The 24,166-nt window shown below is 38.9% G+C and overlaps 1 pseudogene; it reads right to left on the reverse strand.

The window, feature by feature from the left end:
- LOC145554054 (uncharacterized) overlaps window positions 1-23,913 on the reverse strand; it is an 89,353-nt pseudogene extending 65,440 nt beyond the window's left edge.
- Between the last annotated feature and the right edge of the window lie 253 nt (window positions 23,914-24,166).

Below are 24,166 nucleotides of genomic sequence, written 5' to 3' on the forward strand. Positions count from 1 at the left end.
TCTACCACCTGACATAATATCACCTGATGATGAACTGTGAGGATGAACTCTGACTCATGGGGGCGTGGCCAACTGTCTGTCCTTCGCCATATGCATACAACTGTCTCTGAATCACACATGCATCTTCCGATTGGCACCAAACTGGATACGTTTGACCTGTGCTAAATGCTAAAGAGCCCAACGGGTTTGAATTGTGATTTTACTCTACAGCGCCCCCTAGATTATCCCATCATCAATATCTCCTCTCTACATCGACCGATCTGCACCAAATTTGTTGTGTGTCGCCAGGGAACATGCCGGACTAACGGTGCGAACTGCCTGGCGAGGCACGCCTCAACTGCGCGAAGGGTATGCGGTGGTAGGGTGGCGGTGCTGGTCCCCGCGGTGGCTATAGGCCGGAGCGGCGCTTGGCTGCTCGGGCCGCTTGAGGCTCCGCGGACTTTAGCGGCATAGCGCGCGAGGCTTTATCTGCTTAATTATTAGCCAGACTAGCACTGGAAAGCAGCTAAGCGCTGCGAAGGCCTATTGTTTTTTTTTTTTTTTTTTTTTTTGGCCGAGCAAGCGCTGCGAAGGCCTATTGTAATCGTGCTGTTTATTATTATTATTATTCTAATGCCAAATGAATCGGCTTTTTGGAGGCTTTATCATATTCAAAAGCTGACCAAACTTGGCGGGCGCACAGAGCACGTGTGAAATTTGCGTATCTCAAGGTCCTCGCGAAAATCGCACAAGAAACGGCTCAAGGGCGCCCCTAGAACTTTAAAAGACCCTTTCCTATTCACTTACTTTATCGTAGAGACTTGAAATTCGGTACAGTTGTAGAGCTCCCCAAGACACTCTGAATTTACAATTAATGTCATACTGCAACTATCCAGGAAGTCGGCCATTTTGGATTGAAGTTCCGATTTGACCCATTTTGGCCGTTTACAGATGTCGCATTTGATCGAACTCCTCCTAGGGATTTCGATCGATCGGCTTCAAACTCGGTCAGATTGTTCATAAGGCATGGCCGATTCAAAGTTATCAAATTCGTGAGTTTTCGAGCATGCTGAAGGGGTCGTTCCAGGGGTCAAAGTTCACCGACTCCCAGAATGTAATAAACTGTTATATCTCTTACAATAAACTCACAGAGCCACCAAACTTTCTGTGTGTGATCACCTTTGGATGACCTACGACACCCAGTTGTGAAATTTTGAGTTACCTAAGCCACGCCCCTTAGAACAGGAAGTGTCATGTTTTACTGCGAACGTTCACTATCTGACCCTTTGACCTAATCAACATGAAACTGTGTGACAGACAGAAGACATGTTGGTGTGTCAGGGTGTCCAACCCCGTTTGGTTTGGATGCAGCAGGTGGGCGTGGTGGCATGGCGAAGTGACCTTTAACGCCGTCTCCTTACGTTTGTCCTTGAATTCCACAGTTTAAAGCCCAGCTGCACCAAACTCACTAGGTTTGATCCTTGTGGGCCCCTCGACAGGAATCCAGTGTGATTTTTTGTGGGCGTGGCCTAATGTCTCAACAGCGCCCCCTTGAATATTTTAAATAATCAGCCCCAAGCCATTCTTTAACCTAGAATTATGAAACTTGGTACACTTGTGTATATTGTCAAGACCTACAAAAAAGTCTCTTGGAGCCATGGTCCAAACTCAACAGGAAGTCGGCCATTTTGGATCAAAGCCGCCATTTGCTGTTTTTCATAGACGTCATATTTGATCGAACTCCTCCTACAGCGTTTCAGACACAGACTTCAAACTCAGTCAGCAGAGAGTTAAGACATTAAAGGTCTAAAGTTATCACAGGAATTTTTGTATGTCAAAGCATGTGGGCGTGGCTAATTGCCAAACTTTGACTATTCGCCATAAAACATCAAAGTGACATAACTTCCACATACAAGGTCACAGCTGCTTCAGACTTCCTATGTCTCACTACTGACCAACCCTCATTACATTATCATGGTCAGATGATGACGTAACCTTAGCTCCGCCCACTTTTACAGGAATTCAGCTTTTTTTCTACTGTATGTCTTATTTTTACTCAGTAATACATATGGAATTAATCTTCTACCACCTGACATAATATGAGCTGATGATGAACTGTGAGGATGAACTCTGACTCATGGGGGCGTGGCCAACTGTCTGTCCTTTCCATATGCATACAACTGTCTCTGAATCACACACGCATCTTCCGATTGGCACCAAACTGGCTACGTTTGACATGTGCTCAATGCTAAAGAGCCCACAAGGTTTGAATTGTGATTTTACTCTACAGCGCCCCCTAGGTTCTCCCATCCTCAATATCTCCTCTCTACATCGACCGATCTGCAGCAAATTTGTGGTGTGTCCTCAGGAACCATGCCGAAGTGAACGGTGCAAACTGCCTGGCGGAGGCGCGCCTCAACTGTGCGAAAGGGTACGCGGTGGAAGGCGGGCGGCGGTGCTGGGTCCCCGCGGTGGCTATAGGCCGGAGCGGCGCTTGGCTGCTCGGGCCGCTTGAGGCTCCGCGGAGCTTTAATTTTTTATTATTATTTTTCTTCTGTCAAATGAATTGCCTTTTTGGGGGCTTTAACATATTCAAAAACTCACCAAAATTGGTAGGCCCATAGAGACTGTGAAAAATTTACGTATTTTAAGGTCCGCGCAAAAATCGCAAAAAAAATGGCTCAACGGCGCCCCCTAGAAATTTTCAAAAGACCCTTTCCTATTCACTTACTTTATTGTAGAGACTTGAAATTTGGTACACTTGTAGAACTCCCCAAGACACTCAGAATTTATAATTGTTCTCATAGTGTATGTCAAACAGGAAGTCGGCCATTTTGGATTGAATTTGCAAATTTTACCCCATTTTGGCCGTTTATAGCCTTCGCATTTGATCGAACTCCTCCTAGGGCTTTTGATGGATCGGCTTCAAACTTGGTCAGTTGGTTCAGAAGGCATGCCCGATTAAAAGTTATCAAAACGGTGAGTTTTCGTGCATGTTGAAGGGGTGATACTAGGGGTCAAAGTTCACTGACTCACCATAAAATAATAAACAGTTATATCTCCTACAAAGAAACTCACAGAGCCACCAACCTTTCTGTGTGTGATCACCTTTGGATGCCCTACAAGACCCAATTGTGAAATTTTGAGATCACATAAGCCACGCCCCCTTAGAACAGGAAGTGTCATGTTTTATTGTGATCGGTCCCTATCTGACCTCTTTAACCTAATCAACATGAAACTGTGTCCACAGACAGAAGACATGTTGGTGTGTTATGGTTTCCAACGCTGTTTGTTTTGGATGCAGAAGGTGGGCGTGGCGGCGTGGCGAATATACCTGTAACGCCGTGTCCATACGTTTGGCTGTTAATTCCACAATTGTGAGTCCAGCTGCACCAAACTCACTGAGATCGATCCTTATCCAACTCCGGACAGTAATCCAGTGCAATATTTGGTGGGCGTGGCCTAATGTCTCAATAGCGCCCTCTAGAAGATTTTAAATCATCAGTCCCGAGCCATGCTTTAACCTAGAATTATGAAACTTGATACACATGTGTATCTTGTCAGCATGTATAAAAAAGTCTCTTGGAGCCATGGTCCAAACCCAACAGGAAGTCGGCCATTTTGGATCAAAGCCGCCATTTCCGGTTTTTCATAGACGTTGCATCTGATCGAACTCCTCCAACAGTTTTTGAGATACAGATTTCCACCTCACTCAGCACACTCTTGAGACACTGAAGTTGAAAAGTTATCAAAAGAATTCTTGTACATCAAATCATGTGGGCTTGGCTAAGTGTCAAACTTTGGCTTTTTGCTATGAAATATTAAAATGCAATAACTTCTACAAGAAAAGGGACAACTTCATCAGACTTTCCATTTCTCATTATTGGCCAGCCTTGATCACATTCACAAGGTCATATGATGACATCACCTTAGCCATGCCCCTCTCCAACAGGAAGTCACCTGTTTTTGTCTGCCGGAAGTCTTGCTTTTACTCTGACTCAAATGGGTTCAATGCTGTGAAAATTAATATAAAATGACATGATGATGAACTCTGTGTATGTTTACTGCTAGCTGAAGCATGTGGGCATGCCTTATTAGCAAATAGCAATGCCAGCCATGTCTACAATCGTCTCTAAATCAACCAGGCTTCATCCAATTTGCACCAGATTTTCTATGATTGACTGTGGTGATCCTCTAAAGATTGGATTATAACTTGACTTCACTTCACTCCCTAGGCTAATCAAAAAGCTGTATCTTATCTCTACATTGGCTAATCTGCATGAAATGTTGTGGGCTGCAGCAGGGAGCGCTGCTGTAAACACAATGTAGCTAATGTCAACACAAGTGACAAGATAAAGTATCAATCAAGCTGTTCAGATGCACATTCATTCTCCCAAAACTTAAACTGACATGATTTGTGGTTGTTGGTGGTGAGGCTGAACACTGAGACCCAGGTGATGATGATGTTTATTATAATTTAATAAAGAGAAGCTCAAACACAGTCCAGTACGGGCAACACCGGCAGGAAAACTTGCACACATCTAATACAGGTAGCCACTGAAACAACTGAAGACTGAATGTGACAGCTACATTATAACTTGATTCCACTTAGCCCTGTAGGTTAAGTGGAATCAAACCAAACCAACTTTATTTACATAGCACTTTAAAACAACCACAGCTGATGCAAAGTTCTGTAAATTAAAACACAACAATAAAAAAATTAAAACATACAATTTAAACCTAGATCCCGCTGGTATTGAAAGTAAAATAGATGGTGCAGTGGTGTAAGCACAGCAGCTATGAAGGTTACCAGCCTGTTTGGTTCAACCTATCTCTGTGAATCAGCGTTTTCTGACATGAACTTCATCAAGAACAAACACAGAACATGTCTCACTGATGCACATCTGAAAGATGCACTCACAGTTGCAGTTTCAAGTTACACACCAGATTACAGAGCACTGGTGAACAGCATGCAATGCCAGTCTTCTCACTAATAAGGAAGCCAATACCAGATGTCTGTAGCAACATGGCAGTGTCATGGCAAAGTTTAATTAAAATATTGAGGACCTGTGTTCAATTGTGTTCAATTTAGAAGTGTGTTCATGACATGTAACAGTTACAATTTTGTTAAAAATGCAGCAGATTTGGTCATGAGTTCAAAATGTGATAAGATTTATTTAAAAATATGTAAGTTGATTCTTTTTTTATGGCAACATTCCATGTCCCCATGTTTTGCTTACAATTATTTTTTGTAAAATTTGCAAAATATGTACAACAAAGTATTTTAATTATACTTTTAGATGTTTGCATGCCAGCTGGAAATGGGCGCCAGCAACCCTCCTGACCCCACTAAGGGACAAGGGTGCAGGAAAAAGGAAGGATGGATTTAGATGTTTACCATTATTCAAATATAAACAAAATGCCTTTTAAATATTATTTTGTTCTTTACACACCTTTTGTTGACAGACATGTTCAATTTCATGTGTCCCCAGTGCAGCGTAATAGATTTCCTCATGACATTTAAACTATAAAATATATTTATATTTATGTTTTTCTTCAATAAGTTGATTGACTGGACTAAACCTTATTTTAATATGCAATTTAATCTACTGAAACTATTTTCACATTTGATATTTTCTTCATATTATACATGTCCCAGTACTAACTTTCCACCCTGTTATGATGTTTCATTTCTGCCTTCAAAAAGTCTAAAATTCCACAAAAACCATTTAATGTAAGTGACATCAATTGGTTCTGATGTGAATTCAACCATGGAAAACAAAGTGAGCTTCAACTGTCACCATCTCTGTACTTTTTACTTTCTGAAATATGTTAAACCTGTATATGTTAGGCTTAAAGTTCCACACTGTTAGGAAAGATTGTGAAAAATGTTAATTCAGTAGAATTTAAAAAACATAATGTTAGATTTAGTCACTAAAGGTTTGTTATTCGGTTTAATGTTAGCTAGCTAAATGTTGACCACATAAAGAGCTACAGGTAAATTAGTTAGAAAAGTTCCACCCTCTTATCTTCCACCCTGTTATGTTCATGAACCAAATAAGATAGAAATTAGGGTGAAAATAAATAATTTTAAGTCAAATAAAAAATTTTGAGTTGATGGAATAGAGTTGCAGAGTAGTCTGAGGTATTATCAGATGTCTTTGCCATTTGTCTGTTTTCATTTCACTAGTTACCCCCATTGACTCATGTGAGGGGAACAATGAGTACATGTCATGGGAAAATCAACTACAGGGATATCAAATGTTCTTGCCAAACAGAACCAGTACAAACACTCTACCTGTACTTTGACTGAGCGAATCCTGCAACTAATAATGAAAATCTTCAGATTTTAGAATCAAAGACTTTGATTTTCCACCCTGTTATGGGACAATCCACCATGTTATGTTCTATTCCACACATGTTTTTATTAAATATTGTTACAGAAACATTAAGTACTGTGGATTTTTTCTGAGCCATGTTGGAAGTTGAAGACCAATAAATGCAAATATTGGTATAAGTTTTTAAAATTACCAATATTTTCAATGCTGTCAGTAATAATGAGTAAAAAAAACAGATTTTTCTTTACAATAGTCATAAATGATTTGTAACTTCATGATGTGTTACAATTTCAAGAATAAAATATTATATAGTAAAAGGGACACACTCTCTCTAAGAAAAAGTCAATTTTTTTAATTTAAATGTTTAACTATTTGTGGTCCATATGTAAATGTTCATAACAGAGTGGAACACATTCAGAGAGAATGGTGAAAAAAACACATGTAATTATTAATTTATCCTATCCCCAGCTTGCCCATTATTAATTTCTTATTGTTAAACATGTAAGTGTTGTAACAAAATATTCAAAACTTAAAACAATACTTTTTTTTCAAAAATTCTGAGGCTGAAATGTTGCCGCAAAAAAAGAATCACCCAATCACTGAGATTAAAAGAGATAAAGTGCTGAATATTGATATGTTTCCCACCTAGTTTTCATGGCTAATTATTGTTATAAATCATTATCTTGATCAGTTTCTTCGTAGATGAGAATCATTAATAATTAGTGATAATGTATAAGGCAAACTGAGTAAATTTTTTATTTCAGAACAGTGTGTAAAACTGGTAGCCTTTATATGAAACGGTACACATGAAGTAGCTCTCAGTTTCAAAAAGGTTGGTGACCCCTGATCTAATCGCTGCAGCAAAACAGCAACAGACTTTTGTGCATTGTCTGTGAGCAAAGCCAAACATGACACACTGAGTAAATTCAAGGAGGGCGGGTTCGGCTTCTCCGTCAGAGCATCAGCGGTGGCTGGGGGAAGGCGGTGCTGGGAACACGCGGTGGCTATAGGCCGAGCGGCGCTTGGCTGCGAGGGCCGCTCGAGGCTCCGCGGAGCTTTAATTAGGCCCGAGCAGCTAAGCGCTGCGAAGGCCTATTGTAATCGTGCTGTTTATTATGATTCTAACGTAAAATAAATTGGCTTTTTGGGGGCTTTATCATATTCAAAAACTCACCAAACTTGGCGGGCGCATAGAGCCTGGTGAAAATTTACGTATTTTAAAGTCATCGCAAAAATCGCACAAGAAACTGCTCAATGGCGCCCCCTAGCAACTTTATCGTAGAGACTTGAAATTCGGTACAGTTGTAGAGCTCCCCAAGACCCTCAGAATTTACAATTAATGTCATAGTGCAAGTATCCCAGGAAGTCGGCCATTTTGGATTGAAGTTCCGATTTTGCCCCCATTTTGGCCGTTTACAGACGTCGCATTTGATCGAACTCCTCCTAGGGATTTCGATCGATCGGCTTCAAACTCGGTCAGATTGTTCATAAGGCATGGCCGATTCAAAGTTATCAAATTCGTGAGTTTTCGAGCATGTTGAAGGGGTCGTTCCAGGGGTCAAAGTTCACCGACTCACCAGAATGTAATAAACTGTTATATCTCTTACAAATAAACTCACAGAGCCACCAAACTTTATGTGTGTGATGACCTTTGGATGACCTACAACACCCAGTTGTGAAATTTGAGATTACCTAAGCCACGCCCCCTTAGAACAGGAAGTGTCATGTTTTACTGCGAACGTTCACTATCTGACCCCTTTGACCTAATCAACATGAAACACTGTCGACAGACAGAAGACATGTTGGTGTGTCAGGGTGCCCAACCCCGTTTGGTTTGGATTTAGCAGGTGGGCGTGGCGGCGTGGCAAAGTGACCTTTAACGCCGTCTCCTTACGTTTGTCCTTGAATTCCACAGTTTAAAGCCCAGGTGCACCAAACTCACTAGGTTTGATCCTTCTGGGCCCCTCGACAGGAATCCAGTGTTATTTTTTGTGGGCGTGGCCTAATGTCTCAACAGCGCCCCCTTGAAGATTTTAAATAATCAGCCCCAAGCCATTCTTTAACCTAGAATTATGAAACTTGGTACACTTGTGTATATTGTCAAGACCTACAAAAAAGTCTCTTGGAGCCATGGTCCAAACCCAACAGGATGTCGGCCATTTTGGATGAAAGCCGCCATTTGCTGTTTTTCAGAGACGTCGTATTTGATCGAAGTCCTCCTACAGCGTTTGAGATACACACTTCAAACTCAGTCAGCAGAGAGTTCAGACATTAAAGGACTAAAGTTATCACAGGAATTTTTGTATGTCAAAGCATGTGGGCGTGGCTAAGTGCCAAACTTTGACTATTCGCCATAAAACATCAAAGTGACATAACTTCCACATACAAGGTCACAGCTGCTTCAGACTTCCTATGTCTCACTACTGACCAACCCTCATTACATTCTCATGGTCAGATGATGACGTAACCTTAGCTCCGCCCACTTTTAACAGGAATTCAGCTGTTTTTTCTACTGTATGTCTTATTTTTACTGAGTAATACATATGGAATTAATCTTCTACCACCTGACATTATATGACCTGATGATGAACTGTGATGATGAACTCTGACTCATGGGGGCGTGGCCAACTGGCTGTCCTTCGCCATATGCATAAAATTGTCTCTGAATCAAACACGCATCTTCCGATTGGCACCAAACTGGATACGTTTGACCTGTGCTCAATGCTAAAGAGCCCAACGGCTTTGAATTGTGATTTTACTCTACAGCGCCCCCTAGACTATCCATCATCAATACCTCCTCTCTACATCGACCGATCTGCACGAAATTTGTGGTGTGTCCTCAGGGAACCATGCCGAAGTGAATGGTGTAAACTGCCTGTCGGAGGCGCGCCTCAACTGTGCGAAAGGGTACGCGGTGGCAGGCGGGCGGCGGTGCTGGGTCCCCCGCGGTGGCTATAGGCCGGAGCGGCGCTTGGCTGCTCGGGCCGCTTGAGGCTCCGCGGAGCTTTAATTATTATTCTTCTTCCGTAAAGTAAATTGGCTTTTTGGGGGCTTTATCATATTCAAAAACTCACCAAACTTGGCGGCCGCATAGAGCCCGGTGAAAATTTACGTATTTTAAGGTCCTCGCAAAAATCGCACAAGAAACGGCTCAAGGGCGCCCCTAGAAACTTTCAAAAGACCCTTTTCTATTCACTCACTTTATCGTACAGACTTGAAATTCGGTATACTTGTAGAGCTCCGCAAGTCACTCAGAATTTACAATGAATGTCATAGTGTGAGTATCCTAGGACGTCGGCCATTTTGGATTGAATTTCCGATTTTGACCCCATTTTAGCCGTTTACAGACCTTGCATTTGATCGAACTCCTCCTAGGGATTTTGATCGATCAGCTTCATACACGGTCAGATTGTTCATAAGGCATGGCCAATTCAAAGTTATCAAATTCGTGAGTTTTCGAGCATGCTGAAGGGGTCGTAACAGGGGTCAAAGTTCACCGACTCACCAGAAAGTAATAAACTGTTATATCTCCTCCCAAGAAACTCACAGAGCCAACAAACTTTCTGAGTGTGAACACCTTTGGATGACCTACAACACCCAGTTGTGAAATTTTGACATCACCTAAGCCACGCCCCCTTAGAACAGGAAGTGTCATGTTTTACTGAGAATGATCACTATCTGACCCCTTTCACCTAATCACCATGAAACTGTGTCCACAGACAGAAGACATGTCGGTGTGTCAGGGTGTCCAACCCCGTTTGGTTTGGGTGCAGCAGGTGGGCGTGGAAGCATGGCAAAATTACTTGTAATGCCGTGCAAATACGCTTGGCTCTAAATTCCACAATTGTGAGTCCAGCTGCAACAAAATCACTGGGATGGATCCTTATCCAACTCCGGACAGGAATCCAGTGCAATATTTGGTGGGCTTGGCATAATGTCTCAACAGCGCCCCCTTGAAGATTTTAAATAATCAGCCCCAAGCCATTCTTTAACCTAGAATTATGAAACTTGGTACACTTCTGTATCTTGTCACAACCTACAAAAAAGTCTCTTGGGTCGATGGTCCAAACCCAACAGGAAGTCAGCCAATTTGGATTTTAGCCGCCATTTGCTGTTTTTTATTGACGTCATATTTGATTGCACTCCTCCTTCAGCCTTTTGAGATACAGACTTCAAACTCAGTGAGCAGAGAGTTTAGAAATTACAGGTCTAAAGTTATCACAGGAATTTTTGTATGTGAAAGCATGTGGGCGTGCCTAAGTGCCAAACTTTGACTAATCGCCATAAAATATCAAAGTGACATAACTTCCACATACAAGGTAACAGCTGATTCAGACTTCCTTTGTCTCACTACTGACCAACCCTCATTACACTGACTCATAACGATTCTTACATTTACAGTTATGTTACAAATCATTTTTAGACATATTGTCATGTTGGAAGCTAGATGTCTGACTCGCACACAGAAACACAGCAGGGTAACTTGGAAATCTGAAAAGGTGAAATATTGTACAAGAAATTGGGTAAACTAATTAAAGAAAGAGGGGTTCTTGAATACTGGTCTGCAAACCATGCTTGCCGGGACACTAAGAAGAGATGAAAGCAAAGGTGAGATATATACGCCGTACTGGGAATCTAATGACAACACTGGGCAGCTTACTGGATTGGAAGCTGAGATACTCAGGCTATACGAAGGGAAAGATCCAGGGCACCACAGGGGAATTTCACAAGATAACCTGCAAAATTTCCAGATTTGCTACGTGATCTCACAGAAATTTCAGAGCAGCACAAGGTAACTAGATAGGTTAACACTCAGGCACTGATGTGCTGGCAGACTGCTCCTCTTATACTCAACACTGATGGAAGGAAAGAAGTTACAGCTGTGTAAAGGTTCAGGACAAAGGTCCATCCTCCAGGTAATTGTGGTCGCCTCCAGGTAATTGTGGTCCATCTTGTGGACAACTAAAGAAGACAGCAGACAACAATCCCCTAAACCCAAGTTCCCAACACATTGATTTTTTAATATTAAAATATGAGGAGCTTTAAAGATCTGTCAGTTTTGGTAATGACTTTAACAAATTACATAAAGCACAAATCTGACATTTTTCTATTTAAATACTATATTTAAATAGATGAAAACTAAAACACTACATTTGTAAAAAAAAAAAAAATCAAGAAAATGATTCAAGCATAAGAGGTTTCATACTTTTAAACTTTTACCTTCAATTGTCAGCACAAATAGTAGGGCAGCTCAAGGAGTCGAACCTTGTTCCAAGTGGAAGTACCATTACAACATCCTTTGCTTTTTTGTGCTATGTGACAAGGTAACGCAAACCCTGCAGTAAGAACAGCTTCAAAGATAATAAATATATATATTAACTATTGAAATTCCCTAATATTTTATTGGTACCAAAGGGAAACAAGATAACAATGTAAATGACAAAATACCAATTGCTAAAATCGTAATGTCTCATTATTACATTGGGTATGTATCCAACCCTTTAAATCTCTTAACTTTCAAAAATGCTGTCTTAATGCAAGAAACGAAACCCTTAAAGTCTATTTATTTTAAATAACTAAAAAAGTTTTGTTAACTTTTCACAAAGATGCATTAAAAACTACCAAGATACTTTAAAATAAATTGGAATAGAAATATTTCACTAATAAAGGTATTGTATTTAAATTTTATGAATAAAATTTGATCATAAATATATATTCAAATTTTGAATGTCTTATAAAAATGTTTTCATTCATTCTAATCAAGAAAACAAAACCTTTTTAATGTTCATAATGTCACATGATTACAAAAGCTTAAAACCACACATTACACCCTGAGATTACTAGAATTATGACGATGTAAAACCACACATTATACCCTCATGATCACTGAAGTATGTAGGCACAACTACTGCCTCAACTTCATATACCTGAGATTTAATATAAACATGATCTATCAAAGTACCTTTTTCAGTGGTTGCATCTCCAACCATTTGTAGGTATCCCTTATCAGAAACAAATTTTGATATACTTGATGACTTCAAAATATCATCATTAAAATCTCCAATCAGTGCTATTGTGTCATTTTGTTTCTCAAGCCAATCAAGTAACTTTGCTAAATTTTTCTTAAATAGTGACAAAGGATATAATGGTGGTCTGTAAATCACCCCAAGGACAATGTTAAAATGACAAAACCGATATACTAAACATTCCAAATTGAGCTTTGGTTGTGGTAGAATTTCAAATTCCACATCATGTGCACAATACATGCCAACACCACCATGTTGTTGGTCTTGTAACGCAATCAATTCGGGATGACTTCTGCTATATGACAAATGTCGTGGTTGGTTGGAAAAACTATAACCATCTATCATTACTGTATCCGTTTGGGTTGAAGACAACCATGTTTCTGTGACAGCAACACATTTAGGTTTCCAGTGTTCTGTAAAGTAGGCCAAATCTTTTACATGCCGATTTAAACTTTGCACATTCATCAAGAATACAGTAAAAAGACATTGGTTAAATTGATTCAACCGAAAAGATCCACTCGAAAGGGGCGTCATACTTTGAACAGCAACAGTAATGTCATCTTTACAATATATCCTTTTTTCATCAAAATCTTGAATCGTCAAACCTAAAAGACTTCTAACACAACTTACAGCGACATAAGCTTGTCCCGGTGAAAATATTTTACTAAAAGAAACAACAGCTTCATCAACAGTTTTTCCTTGAACTTTGTGTACAGTACATGCCCATGCTAACTTGAGAGGAAATTGCCGCCGCAAGCCACCTTTAAAAGTGGCTCTGTCCTCCTCAGGTTCAATAGGTGTTGATCCTGCTAAATCTGATGATGCATTGAGACAGTTCTTCCTCTTCTTCATGCCTACTTGATCATCATCAAATTTAACATAGACAACTTTAGGAAACGTTGCCTTTTCTGGTATTAATATTTCTGTTACAGTACCGCTGACACATTAACCAGACCATCGCTAATGTCCACATTTTTACACAGCATAACACGTGCGCCTTTACCCAACAATAACACTTCTGATAAACAAGTATTTGAAGCTTTCGCATGACTCCCTTCTAACAACCTCAGTTTTCCTGTTTTTTTATCATTGACATAATCCTGTGCCCCAATCCTTAAAAATTCAGGACAAGTCTCATATAAACGATTAATATTGTGCTCATTTACTTGGTTATTAGTTGCAAAAATGTGCAAGGCTGAGCTAACCTCACCTGTTTCACAACGTTTTAAAATCTTTAAATCATCAGCAAGGATTGGTTTACCTTTGGAGCGAGTTCTCATCCTGTTAAGCAGTTGAGAAAATACAGCATCTTTTAGCCTCACAATTTCAGTCAATTCTACAATTTTAAATAATTCTGACCATATATTTGTGGCAACACCCTCTGTGTATATCGGCTTCCCTCTAACGGGCGGGAGTTGGAAGAGATCCCCTGTTGTTATAACACTGATACCCCCATATACTTTCGTGGTTTGTTTAATCTGACGCAATCGGCCGTTAACATATGATAAGAGATTGTGATCAACCATTGATATTTCATCTATAATAAGAAGTTGAAGATCACTATATTTGACACGCAAGGAATTTAGTTTATCTTCGCCCAAAGGAGTGTACGGTAGGCGTACATCCTTTCCAATAGAAAACGTGGTGTGGATTGTTGTCGCTTCTAAATTATACGCTGCAATGCCAGTGGGAGCTGTGAGTAATACGCATGTATTATCAGGAAACCTACACACAGTGGACAATAACCGTTTTGATTCATATTCAATTGCCTTAATTAAATGACTTTTTCCTGTACCGGCCCCCCCTGTAATAAATATGTGCAATGGTTCTGGATTTTTTCCATTAACTTTAGCTAAACACCACTGCCGGATTTGATAAAAAACAGAAAACTGTTTTTCATTCAAAGATCTAATCAATGCAAGACCTTCAGATCTACTCATTTGTTTTTTCTCAAATACTGAAATGTCTTTAGGGTTAGAACTTAAATCAGGAATATTTTCCTGAGCATCATTTTCTATTAGTCTCTCTGTTAGTAATTCAACACGCATTCAAGCATTCTAATTCAACCTAGGGACACGACTCAGCCAATGCATCTTCCAGCATTACATCACCAGTAAAATTGTCAACACCCTCAAAATGATCAGATTCCAACTCAAATTCACTCCTATTTAAATCTACAACAGACTTTACAGAATGTTTTTTTGTCAACAAATCCAATAAGACCAGTCCTGTAAAAGTCACCATAGGTTTCACAATGTGCAGGTTTAAGTTCAACATCAAAGCGATAAGGCAGAAATAACTGCATTATACTTTGATAAAACTTTTCTGGCTGTTTCGTTTCAGAGAAACGTGCATATCGAACTACTGCTGGTTTCGTCCGAGTTCTTTTTACAACAATCCCAAAGCCATTGTTCAACTTTACTGAATTTCTACACTTTTCATTTTTGGTCAAAACACGATAATCTGAAGCAAACTTAGCCAGGCACATATCACTAAAGACATGATCATTTGGTCTGTTCTTATACCGGTCAACTATACCAGTCATCCACATGTCTTCTGAGGTAAGATCCTGGGATGCAGCTTTTTGTCTCAAAATGGATATCGGTAAACTCATTTTTGTAATTTTATCGCCTGTAGGAACAAAAACCACTTTCCGAGAACACTCCTTTAAGTGCATGTTGGTTAGTCTGTATGCTGCTTCCTGCGCACAAACGTCCCGGTTATGTAAATACACGCTACCAAGTTTCTTTAAAGCCTCTTTAGCACTAACATTTCCATCTTTGGCTGCTTCTCTTTGTGCATTTTCCAACAGAAGGCCAATTTCTCGCTCACTTTTGGACATGTAAGATACTATATAAACACAACAAGCATATGCATCAACACAATACTGGATATCAATATTTGCATTCCAAGCTATTAACAGCGGCCTGCTATATTAATTAATCCAGATTTCGTTAATTTTTCTTTTCAATACGACATGAGTATTCCTACTGGATCGCTTGTATGCCATTTCAAATAAATCTTGATTTATATTCAAAGCTTTAAACATTTCTTCTACTGTACTGTATGGACAGTTCTCATCTGAGATGGCTTTCTTGACATTTGTTAAAATGTCACTTGCTACATCTTTGTCCATTTTTTCCCTAGTCGTTTTATCCTTACATTCGCAATGTGCTTTATCGTCAGTTTTATCCAAATTGCACGTACAAGTCTTAACTGGATCATGATATTTTTCACCGCGACAAATAAAGGTTCGGCAAGATGCAGGCCGTGGGAAATTGAAACGACAGACAGTTTTTTTCTTTTACAAGTTTTTGAATGTCGTTTTGAATGCTGTTGTACAGATGTAACAACTTCAAACAACGGATCTTCTTCAGTTGGAATTTCACGTTACATACTTATCAATAAATGCAGTAACCTCTTCATCTGTGTTCTTGTCAAGAATTGGAGCACCAGAAATCCAAAAAAGGCAATGACAATGGGGAGAACCACGCTGCTGGAATTCTACACAATAATAGTAGTCTTCAATTTTTCCAATTGGATTTGAAGGAGACATTAAAACTTCCTTTACAAAAACATGCCATCTAAAATCAAACATTCTGGCAGCAGTAACAGGGTTTTGACCCAGCAATTCACACTTATCTGCCCACTGCAACTGTTCCAAAGTCTGTGTTCGCCCTTCCTGCTTTAAAATGCTATAAAGTAGATTTGTCCATCTCATATCAGCAGACGAAAATGAGGCAAACCATGTGGGTTTTCCCAACATTCTAACACAAGCTAGCAAGTCGCGTTGAGCAGACTGCCAGAAAGCAGGTGTGCCTCAAATAGGTTTCAAGAAGCGATATCCGTCATCAAATTCCAACAACTTATTTAAAGAGTTTTCATCCTCAGTCATATTTTGAGATGTACAACTTGTGCCTTTACGCAATGCTATCGACACTTTAGACACAACCTGTTCCAGTTCTGACATATATTGAGCAAAGAAGATGTATTCTACATTACGCGCAAATCTACCATCGGCATGAAGAAGTCGGTTATTAAAATAACGACTCAAAGTCAAACGATATTGCCGCTTTTCATGGTATGTGTTAAAACCAGATGGAAACAATACAGGGAAACATTTTGCTTCATTGGTTAAATCAGAAAGGAATTTTATAGGGTTATTATTTTCACCTGGCGCTACATTTAACACATTATCAACATACACATCCAAAGCTTCTTGGCCTATATCTACAGGCATAAGACAACTGTCCTGAAACATACAGTGTTGCTGTCTGTCATGTAAAAGGTCATCATCACTTTCATCTATTGACATGTCTTGATCTTCTTTACAACCATCATTCTTTTGAATCAAACTGTTATCTTCCAGAGAAAACTCATTGATCCAAGATTCATTGAACTCTACATCTTTATAATGAAAGTTACAATGTTTCAAGTACCAAAGAGCTTCCTGGACATGTAATGTGTCAACATACTGATAATCATAGTGACCTTTATACGTCAATTTACGCTTTAACTTAACAGGTAACAAAGACCCCTCCATATTACTACGAGGCAGCAAACTGCATGTTTCAACAATATTTGCAGGGACACATGTAACTGGACCATGCACTCCATTTTGCCCACCTTTCGGCAACGCCAACATTTTCATAAACGGTATATGTAAAGCTATTAAATGTTGCTCCAGAGTATTCAAGCAAGCCAACTCATGTGGGATGGGATCAACTGTCAAATTATTGCATTAACTTTCTGGTGGCATTTGACCTCTGCTAATTTTATAATGACAAGAATAACATATATACAATTTATTTCGACAGGTTTTAAGATTGCATTGTGATATGCAAGAACTGTTACATCTATTCAGATAATCATCACGTATACATTTATCTGCAATTAAAACCATTTCATTAGTTTTCCTATAGGAATCTTTACAACAATTTAACACCTGATGTTTGAATAACAACCGAAAGCACACGCAACACACAAAATTGGGCCCCTCTTTTACTTTATCCAAAAATCGCTCAACAACAAAATCAAACTCCGTTGACTTTGTTTTGATGTCCTGCCTTTTTAACTTTACATTTGCTATTATGTGGCTCTTATGTTGTGGATTAAGATATTGTTTTCTACTTAACTGTTTAACTTTCCCTCTATGAAATTCATCTTCACTGTATTTATTAATGCTCATTTGCTTGACTCGTTCTCTGTGACATTCATTTTTATTATATTTAGTAATGCTCATTTGCTTAAGAGTTTCTCTGTGTGATTCGTCTTCTTGATATCTATTTATACTCATTTGCCTAACCTTTTTTTGGTAAGTCTCATCTTCGCGATATTTATTTTTCCTCCAATATGTTTTTTTTTCCTTGTATAAGAAATTTTTCATATACACATTTCTTTTATTAGATTTATATTTTTCTCTATATACCATTTGAGTTCTATATTTAATTGTTTTTTTACTACTCTTTTTTTGTCTTAAATACATTGAAAAACTGTAATTTGCTTTACCGCTTAAAACAGTTTGCTTTGCAATCTTCTGACCTTGTGAAGATCTTGTATGAATGTCTTGGGTTTTTAACAAAACATTTTCTTCACAAAGTTCAAAGCAAGAGTCTTTATTACCCTGCTTTGCACAAATAACAGCATCAAAATGCTCATTAAGGTTCTGCAAATATATAGCTTCATTGGTCAAATTACAATTGTTTGAACTATATTTGGTCCACTGTCTGCCATTAAATACACATATATCCAATCCTAACATATTGGCAGCAGATTTAAACTCAATTTCAGTAGCACAGTGACCCACGTACTTCATCTGTGACTGCTTAATATATTCTGTCACAGAAGCAAAATCTTTAGTTAAATTTTTTTCACATTCTTCTCTATTATTGGTCATGTGTGAAATAACAGCAAGTCTAATTTTACGGTGATTTTTCTCAGAACCACTAAGTGCATAAGCTACAGCTCTGAAAAAACTGTTACCGTCATTTACAATATTTTTAGTCTTACACACATTTCCCAAAGGCCCACGCAATATTACTTTTTGGAAATTATGTTCTTCAAAGTCTACTTTAAAGTTCTTACACAGAGTTCTAGCATTACCTTCAGAAAGAGGAGTAAATAAAGTTTTTGGTTATCTTGTAAAATACCCACACACTCGTCTTCAATGGAAGTCTCAGTTTTCATTATATGTGCAGTTTTTGGTTCTGTTTTAGCTTGCCGAGTTTTATGTACCCCAGAAAGATCACTTTTCATGCAATAACCATAACATGTTTGTGAGTTAGGCTGCTTCACACAAACAACCGTCTCATAATGATTTCCACTAATATTTTGCAGATAGATACCGTGATTTGTCAAACTACTCAGACAACAATATTCAAGCCATTTATCATTGCAAAATGTGAAAATATTAACACCAAAATAATCAGCTGCAGCTTGAATCTCTACTTCAGTGCCCAGCTGCCAACATACTGCATCCTTGAAATGGCAATATATTGTGATATGGAAGAATACTCACTTCTTAAAATACTATCATACACGTCAGAATTTTTTGTAACTGGTTTACAACAGCGAGCCGAATTTTACGATGACATTTTTGAGTGCCACTGATGGCCTGACTAAGTGCTCTAAAAAAGCAGTTTCCATCACCAACAATTTTTTCTGTTATACATGGCAGACCAAGTTCACCAACTACACAACATACATAATTTGCCCGTTCAAACTCAACATTCAACTTTCCACAAAGTGACCGTGCAATCTCTACAGAGATTGGGTTAAAATACAATTTCTTATTTTGGACATGAGTAACAACCACATCGTCATCACCATCATCCCTGTTTGATGTTTGAAGAACAAATGGATGTTCTACATAAGAATCCTGCATATCCACATGGCTCTGTTCAGAAAGAACACTACTACTTGGCACATCAGCTACATGTGCTGCTACTTGAGTCAATCTGAACAATTTCAACTCCACTGATCTCAAATACCCTGGGATGTACATTCAGTTCACCAGAAAACCTGGTAAGATGAGCAAAGACATCATCAAGAGAATTAAAGTGGAGAACAACGCTCTTCCCATGTGCATCTATCATCCCCTCGTGGTTTCTTGCATGGGAGTCTACAAGAGCATAATGTCCATTATGACTGTTAAGGGCACAAGTACTCCCACATAATGTCAAAAAGCTGGTTTCATACCTTCCACCGATCTTACTCAATCCATCCCAGAGAGTAGTATACACACCATTCTCAATCAACACTCCTTCCACTATATCAACATCTCCAGGAGCATAATCTCCATAAAAACATTCAAAATGTTGTCCATCAACATGAATATTTTTAGGCAAGTATGGAATACAAAGAAGCTCATGTCCAGTACTGATTAAATTGCTGTCATGGAAAGATGTGTACAGTTTATCACCTACAGTCAGTACATCATCCAGTATGTCAGCATTCCACGAACAAACGCTTTTTAGTGTGCTTTGTTAAAGCAACAAGAATAATGGCTGCACACTGAAGTCTGCCATAAGTAAAACGAGCATCGCCCTGATGAAATGACCCACTGACTGATGCAACATGGCTACTGGAAGCATGGCACGCATTTGTTATGTGCATGTCCTCAGTCAGTGCTCCAGATGTGTCCATGTTACTGGACAGCTCTTTGACAGAAATACCGCAGAGTGAAAACTCAGTTGCATGTAATGATTCCCTAAGTTTGTTCAAGTGAACCATTAAATCATTTAAACACGTGTTAAATACGACAACAGGCGTGCCAGATTCTGATGCTAAACCCTCTGAATTCCGTGTTCCAAAATCCGCAACAGCAAAGTACTCTCCATGCTGGATGACCAAGATGGTTGCATCACGAAGACCAAAGATACACATTCCGTTTCTCATTAAATACACTTGCAATAGCTCATACAGTTCCCCCTCCAGGTTGAGATCAAATGTCCCGTTTACCATATCACCAAGACCTACTTTCCAATGTCCACCAAAAATAGCCTGATTTTGAACCAGCTTGCACAACTCTGGTTTTGAACCTGTGCTTGGTCTTTCTCGCGCAATATATCCTGCCAACTTCTGACCCTCTACTCGGACTTCATCTACATTCGCAGTCTTCCAGGTACAAATGGGAGAAATGTGGTGTTTTATGGCTGCTGTAACACTACATGACATCAAGGTATCAGGACTAGTCTGATTAGTACCAAGATATGTCCCTGGAACAAGAGACGGTGGAAACCCCTCTGAACACCTGCAAACAACGGGGTTAGCAGCCTGACCTTTGGGTGATGTCTGTGTGCACTTGAAGTCACCCATCTCAGGCATCTAGAGTGAAAATGTGGAAAAACATGACATCTCTACATCCTCATTTGGTAAAGGTAATTCATGCAGTCTGCTTCTCTGCCAAATATAATGTATATTACAAAACTATGAAGAGATTTTTTTTATAATACTGAAACTCATTTAGCATGCTATCCCACCAAATTTCCTTTATGTTACTTGCAGGATGCTAAATTCAAAAATGCTTTTCCTCTAGATATTCATGCTAGCAGAAAAGGTAACCACATTATTTTTGCTCTGAATTGTATTACACTAAAATGTTAAGAATTAAGTAAATTAATTTTAAACAAGTTCTTTAGCACAATTATGGATTGCCATGAGATTACATAACCTGCTATATTTTCTGTGAACCATCAGAAGGTGCTGTAGAGAAATGTAATTATTTTTACTGTTGTCTGCATTTATTTTTTTGATACTTTTATTATTCTTTTTATAAAACCTAGAAAACAAAAAAATTTAAGTAGATTCTATTTAAATTCCTTTTAAAGTATTAATGTTAAAACTACAATGATGTTACTAAGAGTATTGTCAAAAAAACCTTCTAAGAAAGATTTGGAAATTGTACACAGTTAATGTAGCTCTTTGATGCGATATCCATGCTAGCAGAGGAGCTAACAACATTGTTTGTGCTCTGAACCACTCATTTACAGTAAAATACCACCTCCTCTGATCCATTAACTCAGTATTTACAACAGGAAAGATACCAAATTGTTACTGCAAAAGAATAAAATAAACTTCCAACAATATTTGAAATGTCAAAAATTAGAAAATTGTATACGTTATGAAAATTGTAAACTGAAAAGAACAACACTCAGACAACATTTTTTATTTATTAATACACACTGCAGAGCACATTATACAAACCCCGTGGCCAGCAGGAACCTCCAAGACAGACGCACCCCACACCAGGACGGTCAGACACCTCATGAGGACGAGCGGATTTCAGCGTAAGCCTGACCTACAAATAAATGACACAAAAATCATATCAAGCTGATTTTGCACAAAATCAACAAAGATGCAATGTCAAATGTTTTCAATAAAACATTTAGTAATTCATTATAAATTACACATTTAAACTTAATGTGAGAAACAGTGTTTTTAGGCGGCACACATTCAACACCTCTGACAGGAGTCACATGTGATGCAACTGAAACCTAAAGGAAAAATTTAAAAAAGAACAGTTAAATGAAATAATCTGTACTAGAAATGATTATTTAGCTCATGCTTGTACAAACCTCCTGTGTCACACAGCTTCTCTTTGGGAGAGCTGGTTTCTTTTTATGTTCCACAGGCTTTGTCTGCAACACCACTTAAAACATTGAGGGTTTGTGTTATTTATAAAAGAAAATACTAAGAATCTTAGTAGTTGCAGTATTCTGCAAATTACCTCAGTGCCTGTGTGAACATCTGGAAGAGCCGATGGAGAGACTGTTTCCATGGCAACCAAGGTGAGAAACGGACAGGATTTAATGGGATGAAACATTCCTTCAAAACCACAGGAGTCCCATCGCTCTATAAAAGCAAATTTTGAATTATTAAGATGCCAGTGACTTTGACAATTACATTTCATGAATAGCTACGAGCCTCACGGACCTGGTGATGAACCACTCTTTTCTTGGGTGAATCTGAGAAAGAGTCCAATTCCCCCGAGTGATTCCTCTGCAAAAGTAGAGCACATATAAGATTTTTAGGATGACTATCAATAGTTAAAGGAACACCTTTCTTTCATTGCAAGCCAATAAAAGATCCATATCTTCCTGCCGGATCTCACGAGTGTCCACTCAGAAGGGTGAGGAATAGGAGGAGAACAATGAGGACTCTCCACTCCCTTCACTACAACACGGGGTACAAACCTCGATTTATACGGACGAGTTGCCTGACTCTGCACCAGTGGCTTTGGTACTGACAACTTCAGGAACTGATAGCCAGCATTCCAAATCAGATTCCTGAGAATGTGCATCCCGTGGTCATCGCTAAGGTGGATCTGCACATATAAACAGTAATCAGAGATAAAATTAACACTTCATATTAATGCAAATTTGTTCCTTTCTGCATTTAAAATGAAGATGTACTCACACCATCACGGCACCAGAGTGAGACGGTACAGAGGAAAGTGGTCAGCGGTGGGAAAATTGGGAATCCTTTAAAAAATAAAGACAAAATAAAATTTAATTTTGCAAACACCAAATAACATGAAGAGCTGCAATACATGTACCAGACAAAAACATGATTAGAAATATTTTAATACCTACCTAGCTTTGCCGACCTGCGGTGGAATTTTTGGACTCAGTCAAGCGGGGGACAAAGCCGGTACAAAACACCTAGAATAAATAACCGATTTAGAAATGTATATTCAAAAAACTAGGAAAATAATAACCCATCAAAAAGTTGATGTTTATATCACTGTTTCTACATTCCAGTCCTCAAAGACTATTGCTCTGCATGCTTCATATGTGTAGCAGAAGGGAAATTTCTAAAGCATGCAGAGCAGTGGTATCTGTGAAGTGGGATTGAGAAACACTGGTATTTAATCAACAACAGTGCCCATCTTAGGCCAACGACTACAGGCAGCCAACAGGTACCGCTCAAATTCCTGTCCGGCTTCTTCTGGATGGCGACTGGCCGTAAGATTGTTTGATGGAGCTATAATGCAGACAGCATCAGGCTCCCGAGGTACATTGGCTTTCATTACCTCAAGACGTAAGTCAGCTGCACAGGCTCCAGGGTGTAGACATGAAGCCAAACTGTAAGCAGCCACTTGGCATCTTAACAATGCCGTCCGCAAAGGACCGCAAATGGGACGCTCTGATGAGAAGTACAAACTAAAATAGTACAAAACACAGCAACATAAGAATTATGCCTACATATTCTATTTGAAATCACTGCAGATTGTACTTACTTTCTTATCAGGTCACCCCTCAGGAATGACCAGCTTGTGACAGTGGTTGGTCACTTCACTAGCTGGCCATGGTCAGACAGAATGGCGCCAGCCGGTGCCACGCCCTATTAAAAAACATAAATGAAAGAATATATAAAAATTAATATAAAATATGTACTCTGGATACTTCATGTGACATACAAATAAGGCATTCAATTTAAAATAATATAATTAAACACTCACGTGAAACAAAATCACTAGAGGCATTGGGTATCCCTACACGCCCAATTCGAGCTGCTTCTACCCTTCTTCTTGCAGCTTCGGATTGGCGATGGGACTTTCCTCGAGGCATCTACATTTCAGCATGAAAGAATTCAGTGGAAAGAACTGATATTTATTGATAATTATAGCAATATAAATTTTATAATGCATCATAAAAGTGAGTACACGCTTCACATTTCTGCAGATATTAAAGTACATCTTTAATTGCAAGTGTATAACTGTGTTGATTCCTTTCTTCATTAACATGAAATCATGCAAGTTTGAAAACATTTGCTCTTTATTTCACAAAGTTATGAGAATGAACCAAGTATTTTAGCCACCTG

This window comes from Poecilia reticulata, chromosome 12, assembly GCF_904066995.2.
Source record: "Poecilia reticulata chromosome 12, P_reticulata-male-v2, whole genome shotgun sequence".
In the NCBI taxonomy this organism is placed as follows: Eukaryota; Metazoa; Chordata; class Actinopteri; order Cyprinodontiformes; family Poeciliidae; genus Poecilia; species Poecilia reticulata.